This window comes from Centrocercus urophasianus, unplaced genomic scaffold, assembly GCF_019232065.1.
Source record: "Centrocercus urophasianus isolate 14NV4802_14NV808 unplaced genomic scaffold, USGS_Curo_1.0 seq_25, whole genome shotgun sequence".
Classification (NCBI taxonomy): Eukaryota; Metazoa; Chordata; class Aves; order Galliformes; family Phasianidae; genus Centrocercus; species Centrocercus urophasianus.
The window spans coordinates 4,706,218-4,714,604 of NW_024884811.1; the positions used below are offsets into that span (position 1 = coordinate 4,706,218).

At 39.8% G+C, this 8,387-nt stretch overlaps 1 protein-coding gene across 1 annotated transcript in view; it reads left to right on the forward strand.

Moving 5' to 3' along the window:
• Nucleotides 1-6,380, forward strand: part of JMY (junction mediating and regulatory protein, p53 cofactor) — a 65,840-nt gene extending 59,460 nt beyond the window's left edge. The window contains exon 12 of the mRNA XM_042825994.1: nt 1,077-6,380. The gene's annotated coding sequence lies outside the window, so the exon portion shown is untranslated. The remainder of the gene's footprint in view (nt 1-1,076) is intronic.
• Nucleotides 6,381-8,387: the final 2,007 nt, after the last annotated feature.

An 8,387-nucleotide genomic window follows, 5' to 3' on the forward strand; every position in this document is an offset into this window, starting at 1 on the left:
AGTCATGTTGAAATTCAGCAGAATAAATACTTTTTCCATAGGTGAGTGCTTGAACATATAGCCTGGTTACAGAAGTGTAGTAGAGAAGAAAAAGAACTCGAAGAATAGTATTTTGTTTTTACTACCATAAGTTACTATTGATATCAGTTTGATACTATGCTTTATTAAAAAAGAATTGATATACTGATTTTTATCTGTAAGATCTGCATATCCAAAACCAGTTGCATAGGAATATTAGATTCAAAACAGTTTTACAAAAGAATTTTGTCAGCTGCATTTCAAATTTTGCTTAGTATGCATGCATCCTTATAGACTAAATGTAATGTGATTATTTGCCTTAAGAATAGAAGCTAAATCTATATGTTTATCAGATGCCAAAAAGTGTCTTAGAATATGCATAGTAGATGAAAAAATATTATTGTACACCAGTTTTCTTAATTACTGACGTTTGAAGACAATCATAATTAATTTCTGCGGGAGACGTAGCCATATCTTGTATTAGGTACTGTGTGAGTTAAATTCTGTCTAAAACTGTGATTCCCTTTTTTTAAGAGCAGTGTCTTTCACACCTCACTCTAAGCCACATACAGTAATGCTGAGGCATTCCATGTATCTGAGGTACAGCTGAACAAGCAGCGTAAAGATGCAATGGATTCTCTGTGGGGAAAAAACAGAACAAGATTTTTATTTATCAGAAGTATCCCAAGCTTTTATAGTACACAGGTGGCCATACTACATTCAGAGTACTGTAAGCAGTTGCAAAGTGTGGGTTTCTGGGAATGATGGACAGAGTAACTGGATGAAGAAGTCATCTGTTCTCTACAGCCTTTTAGTCCAGGGCTTCTCCAAGCTCAGATCGGTGTTCAATGCAAAAATACCAGAAGGAAAAGGAGACTTTGTTATACTGTGTGTTAAGGTATCATTAGCTTGGGAGCAATGTTGCCCTGGGAACAGAGAATCGGGGCTTTTTCTAGACACATACCAGATTTGCATGTTGGACTTGCCTAATGTGTTGATAAGAAGACTTGTAAAGCTCTTTAGCTTTTCAGATGTTCCTTTTTTTTTTTCCCGAACAGGTGATATACAGCCCCTGAAGTGAGACAAGAAATCCCAGTTGAAGATCACTTTTCCTCTTCATTTTGAAAATTCAGAGCCAGCAATTTTGACCATCAGTTCCACAGGCGGCTTTCTTTCACAAAGAAATAGTGTTTCTTTGGGCAAATGATTCAGCATCTGGAAAAAATGGCTTGAAATGTAAATTTTTCAGGTCACTTTTTTCATTAATTGTTCTAAAAATTTTGGTTTGAGTAGAAAGTTAAGTTGTTTTGACATGCATTTTATATAATCAAGAATGCCTGACTCTTCAGCACTTTTCATATCTGTGTTAGTAGTGTGTGGCCAGTTAAGTGGAGAGAGCATTTTGAGCTGGGAGAATACTTGCTGTTAAAGGAACTAGTGATCTGGCTGAAACAACAGAACAGATATAAAATCTACCCTTCACAGCACTGAATATATCATCTGCTTGAAAACCAACTAAGTAGGTCCTCGCAGGAAAGCTAGCAGTGATGTTACAGAAAGAGCAGAATTCCGTGTTGCACTGCAGTAGCTGAAATTCAGTAATGTGCAACTATTACTTTTTTCTTCTTAGTTTGAAGAAGTGTTTGTCAGTATGAAAAACAGCAAGTGACTACAGCATAATGAGAAATAGGAGCTGACTTCAGTACATATTTAAGAATGTGTTTCCAGCAAGGTGCATTTATAGCAAGACATACTGGCAGCACCTTTTTAGAAGATCATTTGTAATCTTAAACTTTTCTAACATAGACATTTTCATGCTTTTTTAAAATAATATTCAGCTGTGTTTAACCAAGTATACTTTATCATTTGTTGTAAGAAGCAATATTTTGTAATTTCATACTTAAAATTATTTTTGTTTGGTTTTAAAGGTTTTATTTGAATACTGTTTGCAGCCTTCTTTTAAAAAGATCAAAGCACTTAAGCGTAATTGACACTTCAGTTTTGAAAATATGTTTCTCTTGCTTTTTGTTTTAGTTATTCCCTTCAATGGCTGCAGAAGTATTTGTATTTTATACCCAAAGGCCTGCTGGCTGAAAAAAAAAAAAAAAAGGTTTCCTTTTGTTAATGACTTTTTGTTTTAAAAGGAAAAAAGTTACAACTTCCTCTGCAGTGAATGCTTAGAATTAGTCCTAAGCTTTGTGGCTGATGGCTGCAGACGGCTGCACTGAGAACGTGTGTCACTAGGGTAAGAGGTATCAGGAGAGAGAGAGTCTTGGAACATCCAGAAGCTCCATGTGATATTACATTCATCCTGTTAAAATGTTAAGGAAGCTAAATTCTCACCAGCATTTTATGTTTATCGATGTGACTTACTCTGCGTTGAAAGTCTGCGCTCTGTGTCCTTGTGTAGTACGTCCCATTCACCATTCCTCTTGTAAAATAACCAAGTATTATGGGGATAGTGTTTTTTTTAGAGTGGAGTTATGCTTTGCTGCTGTCATACAACAGAACACGTACTGTGTCACTGTTCCTGACAGGAGATTGCATGTGTTCCTATTTACTTTTGTAAATAGGAACAGAAGCACACTCCTTAGTAACAGGTTATGTGCAGGAACCTCAGAGGTCAGACCATTCAGCTGTTCTGCTTTGGCTGTCCTGAAATTAAAACTCAATTGGACATCTCAGAAGGATGTCACAGTACCCTTGCTATCGACAGGCATTTTCTTAACCTTGTTGCCTTATTTACAGTAAGTGAACATCCATTCTTAAAGCACCCATGAGTAGCGTAATTTCAGAGTGTGTTGATTTTTGCTGCATGTATTAGTGGTCAGATTATATGCTTCTCTCCTGAGATCAGTTCTATGGCACACTTGATACTGACTTTCCAAGAACCTAAAGCTGCAAGGCGTATTTTCCTTAAATTGCTTTTCTGAATTCAGTTAATGATGTGGTTGTAAGCAAACACTGTGCTCATGCAACAATAACAGTGATTTCAAAGTTAATCATTAGACGTGGCCTGTACTGTGAGTGGTGCATTTTTGCTCTGCGTTTATCATCACTTCCAGTCACACTGCACTTTGAAACTGAGTTAATCAAATTTTTGACCACAGCACAAAGCAGAATTTGTTGCAGAATGGTAATTCAGGTTATACAGTTCATCTGAATCTTAGCGCTGTATAAATAGTGGTGATTGAGCAACTATGTCGGGTTTTGCTATTTTCCAGCTTACATTTTCATTCCTTACAGTATGCTTATGGGACTCTAGCAAAATTTGAGGTCAAGAGAAAATATAATTCTAAAATATAGGTGCAGTGGTCCCTTTGCACAGTGTTTGTGTCTACGGTTTATGGTTGTGTTGTGATAAATATAGGTAGCTCAGTGCTTTACTGCAGATTTCAGATTTATTTGCCATGTGGTCTGTCAACTTTGCCTTGAATGTGTGCATGATTGAGAAAAATTACTGTCCTTAATCTGGTTTATATTTAGTTGAAATCTTGGGTTTCCTGTAATAGCTTAGTTTATAGAAATGGATTTCTCATGGGAGCAAGTGTTTTATGTGCACACAAAGAGTAGTTGTTGTGCTGAGCATAGCAGCTTATATCAGTTCAGAACGGCCATCTTCCAGATGGAATGAAAATGGCATTTTCCTTCACATACTGCTGAAAAGAAGTAAACCAAAAAACAGAAAACCACCAAATCCTAGGTTTTAATCTTAAACAAGTCACTAGATGTCACAATTTCACATCCCTACTGTGATACAGAAATTGTGCTTACGTAGTGTGCAAACTAATGCATCAGTCTTCCATCCTTCTCTGCAACTTGACAGTTTGCAGTGGGGGTGGGAGCAGCAAACAGGGAGAGCGTGGTCACAAGAACCTTACAGAACTTCTGACAATCCTGCAGATTTGGCTCTTTCATAGCTGATAGAAGCTCTAACGAATGTGTTGGTCCTTGAGAAACCATGGCAAGCATCACTACAGGAAAATCATTTAGACGTGTGCAAGGAAAGAGAACCTCCATGAAAAAGGCCTTTCTACGTATCACTGATGTTTTTGCTTTCTGGCTGGACTTCACTGTGGTGATTGCATCCATCTGTTGCTTGTTTATCTTAAGCAGTCTGTCAACTCTCATGCTTTTTCCATCTTTAGGAACTTGCTTTCATGGTTGTGGTTAACATTGTTTTAAATGGTATGACTGATCCATCGTGGTAAGGAGTTGGAGGTATGTTTATTGTGCAAATGCTTATCTAAGGACTGAAGCATCTATGAGTGAGAACAAGAAATGAAAAACGAAACTTGTAGGTAACCAAAACATCGGACAAACAGGAAGCCTTTCATCAGAAACTGCATCTGCATCAACGTGAATTTCATCCTCTCATTCACAGAGGTCCCAGATCCCTTAAAAACGACCAATATTCTTAGTGCGTTCACTTTCTTTTCACGTTGTAGTTACCTTGCTTAAGCATCACTTCTAAGGTTTTCTAAAAAAATCTGACAGTCTGCGTCCTAAACCAGGCATCTGTAAAATAACTTAGTGTTATTATATATTGTGGTTTTTTTGTGGCTGCATTGGGGATAGAACTCAACTTCACTATGTTATTTGTAAAGAATCATTTTGATATATAAGCACTATATTCTGTAATGTCTAATATTAAGTAATGACAGATGTGTTGTTGAAATGCAACTTACTGAGAGGAGGAAGCAGAAACTGTCATTGGTCAATGTTCCCCTCACTTGTTTGTTGCACTGAACTTCAAGGGTGTAATTTGTAAATCAATTTTCTTCACATGTGTAATCAGATTTTATTTTCATTTTAATGCTTATGTAATTAACTTACCTGTGTATATTTCTGGTAATGATTCCATAAGCATGGACAGTATACTGTTATGTTTAGCACTACAGAATTAACGTTAAGAACAAGCAAAGCTTATTGCTAAGGAGCAAACGGAGCACCTTACTGGGAGAGCGCACTGCGATTGTAGTGCTGCGGGGCTGACAGACAGGAGGTCGTTCCAGACTTGACTGCAAATTGCTCTTCAGTGTAGTAAGCACATTGACACACTGCTGCCAGTGCTGTAAGAAGCCCAGCAGTGGCTGTTTTTAACCTATAAATATACTGTAATTTAAAATTTTCCTATAAAATGAGTTTATATTTAATTGCTGCCTAATACATGTACTTAAAATTAGGATTTTTAGCAGGGCTGAGGGTGGGTGGGCATGCCGGTGTATTTCTGGGCTGTTGTATATACGTTTCTTTGCACTTCCCATTCAGTTTAACTGTTAACCCAAACCCAGCTCTGACTGTGACATTTATGGACTTTATGGTGATGGAGGTCCACCTTCTGTGGCCCCGAGCTTCAGCATTTGACAGAAAAGGTCTTTCCATTCAAATGTGAATACCCTGATGTACCTCTAACGTGGAAATGACCAGGCAATGAATTTTACTCTGCTGAATTCAAGATGACTGTAGAGTATTATTTAAAGCCAGTATCTGAAGCTGTTAACCAGCATTTGGAAAGAGTCAGAGGGACGATTGCCTTTTGTGAGTGCAGCCCTAACTCTGCAGCGCTGTCACTGCAGAGATTGTTACCTGTTCCGTACTGTTCTGCCTTAGGTGGCTTTGACTTTCAGATCCTTTCAGGAGCACTTTTGATTTCTGAGTTGCGGAACAGGTGTTGGGGATCAGGGACACTCACTCAACATCTTCCAGTGTGTTACTGTGCTTGCTGTATGTGTTGGATTTAGTCTTACGTATTTACAGATACATCATCATGAGATTAAAGGAATTCAGATGACTGCAGATTGTCTCGCATGAATGACATCAGTAAAGGTTAATGATGTTAACTTCTTCTTTTAAAACCTGTTGAATAAATGAGAAATAATCAAAACCAGTTTGCCATTCACTAGCTTTGTGCAATATTACTGGCAGAATTGAACACTAGTGCTTGGCAGTAAGGAAGTCCTTTAACACCGTTGTATTCAAAGAAGACATACTAAATGCGTATTTTATTGTAAACAACTCTGCAGATTTGCTATACCTAAAAATGCTCAAGGCTATGAAGTATTAGGCAACAAGTATCTCCTAAAATAAAAAAAGGTAAACTAAGCAAACATTTCCAGCAATACCTAAAAACTAAAAAAACTGTAACTGTATGCCTTTTGCTCTCTTTTTCTTTAGTGCAGTTTCCCTGCCATGCAAGTTTATTGCTGTGTATTTCATGTTTTTAGTATCGTGACTCAGAAGTTTAAACCTGTACACCAAGTACTGAGCTCACCTTCTTGTACATGCAATGTAACATCATACTCACAGTTTTGGTGCTTAAAAATGATTCCTTTTTTCTTTATTAAAGGATATTTATTTGACCACTGTTTCATTTGAGTACATAGCAATGTTGAAAATATAAAAACAGTGCAGTTTGGTTCCTACCAAAAAATGTTCATCCATTGTTAAGTTTCTGTTGCTACTCTTTCAGTTCCTCAAACTGCCCAACCGCCACTAATGGCAGGTAGTGATGCCTGAGCTGAACTGCTGCAGGGAATAATTGTACCCGTGTAGAATCTTTGTAAACTGCCGCATAAATAAATCAGGTATTGTGGGAGAACCTTGCTCTTCAGTAGTGCAGGGTAATTGAGCTTAAGTGCAAACAGAAAACTAGTTACCATCACTTAATGAAAAGACAAAAAATCTGTACGAAATGAGCAGATGTTTAAATTCAGGAACACAGATTGCTGAAACCATTGCTACACTCCTGCACCTGAGCTCACCAGTGGCAATGCCATTGTGCTGGGGCAGAGTGGCCTCCAGCTGTGCTACATATAGAAAGGCAAGGGGGTGGTGTGGTGGGAGACAGCAGGGCTGGAAGCATCTGGCTTCACTTTTTTTTTTTTTTTTTTTTTTTTTTGTGCAGGCAAGTTGTAATTTGAATGGCCTGACATGGCAGCAGGGGAGCTTAGGCTGGATATTAGGAAGAATTTCTTCTCAGGAGCGGTGGTGCATTGGCATGGGTAACCCAGGCAGCTGGTGGAGTCACCGTCCCTGCAGGTGTTTCAGAAAAGGGCAGAAGTTCTTAGGGACGTGGATTAGTGGGCAGTATGCGTGGAAGATGGGCAGTTGGGCAAGATGATTGTAGAGGTCTGTTCCAACCTGCATCCTGCTCTGCAGCGCAGCGCTGTGCGTAGGGGTGTTTGTTGCCATCAGCAGTGTCTGCCTTGTTATCGCAGGGAGCAGATCAGAGGCTGCTTTTCAGTAACTTGTAAGGGTATTTCTGTGAGCTGGAAGTAGATCTAGTGCATACAAATCAGTGTATGGTTCTTGATGCACTTCCACAGCAGTGGTAGTCACAGTGAGGCCCAAATGTCTGCACAGCACAGAGGGGAGGTTGGAGCTGGGCAGAACTGCTTTTTTTTTTTTTTTCATCTTATATGTCAGATGGAAATGTACGGGCCCAGGTCCACCTCACACTTAACAAACAACACTTGTCTCACAGAGGTCATGGATGTTTGGGGTTTACTCCTGCTCCAGCGCTCAGCAGAGGGGCTGTGGGGAGGGAGAGACTTAAAAACACAGAATGAGTTTGCCAGAGCTCTTTTTCTGATTATTTTAAGAAGCTTTTCTCAGTAGTGCTCACTGCTGCCTTCTGTTTTGCAGGTTTTCCCTTCCTGTTGCAGGAGGGAGGTGACAGCGAGCAGACCAGGTGCAGCACAGAGAGCCCATTTGGGCCTAATGCTGTAATGTTTTGTGCTGCGTTTTTATCTGTCAGGATAAAGTAGTGTAATTAACCTAAATATAAGTGTTCTCTGTAAAACTCAGATGAATCCCGCAGGCCGTGCAACTTGCAAGCATCACTCTGCAGGTGCTGCATGATAGCAGGTGATGCTCCAGATGTTACCCAGAATGGTATCTGTACAGCTGCATTCAACTGTGGCTGCAGGCACCCAGTTTTCCATTGGCAGAACTGTGGGCCCACCACCTTGTTGCTGCTGTGCCATCCCCCTCTCCCCCTTGCTCTGAGACTTGGGTCTGTCTCTTGAGCTTGTGCAAACCTTTGTTCCTGCCTCGGCTTTCATTAGCTCAATAAAAGGCACACCTCTCTCAGCACTGAGCCTTGGCAGCAGGGCAGCTGGAAAAAGGCAGGCAGAACTGCTGCCTGTCTTCATTGCAGATGCACTTCTCCTTCATCTGCCAAAACTCTGGCAATAATTGGAATAATTACACTCCAGATGAGCCCCTGTATCCACCACCTGCTCCCTTCCTCCCCATTGTAACCATGTGCAGTCTGTGATGTGTGCTGAGATAACTGCCTGTGCTTGCTTCCCGCTTACCACGTGGATGTGATTTCTCTGCACATCTCACTACACGTGTCCTACATT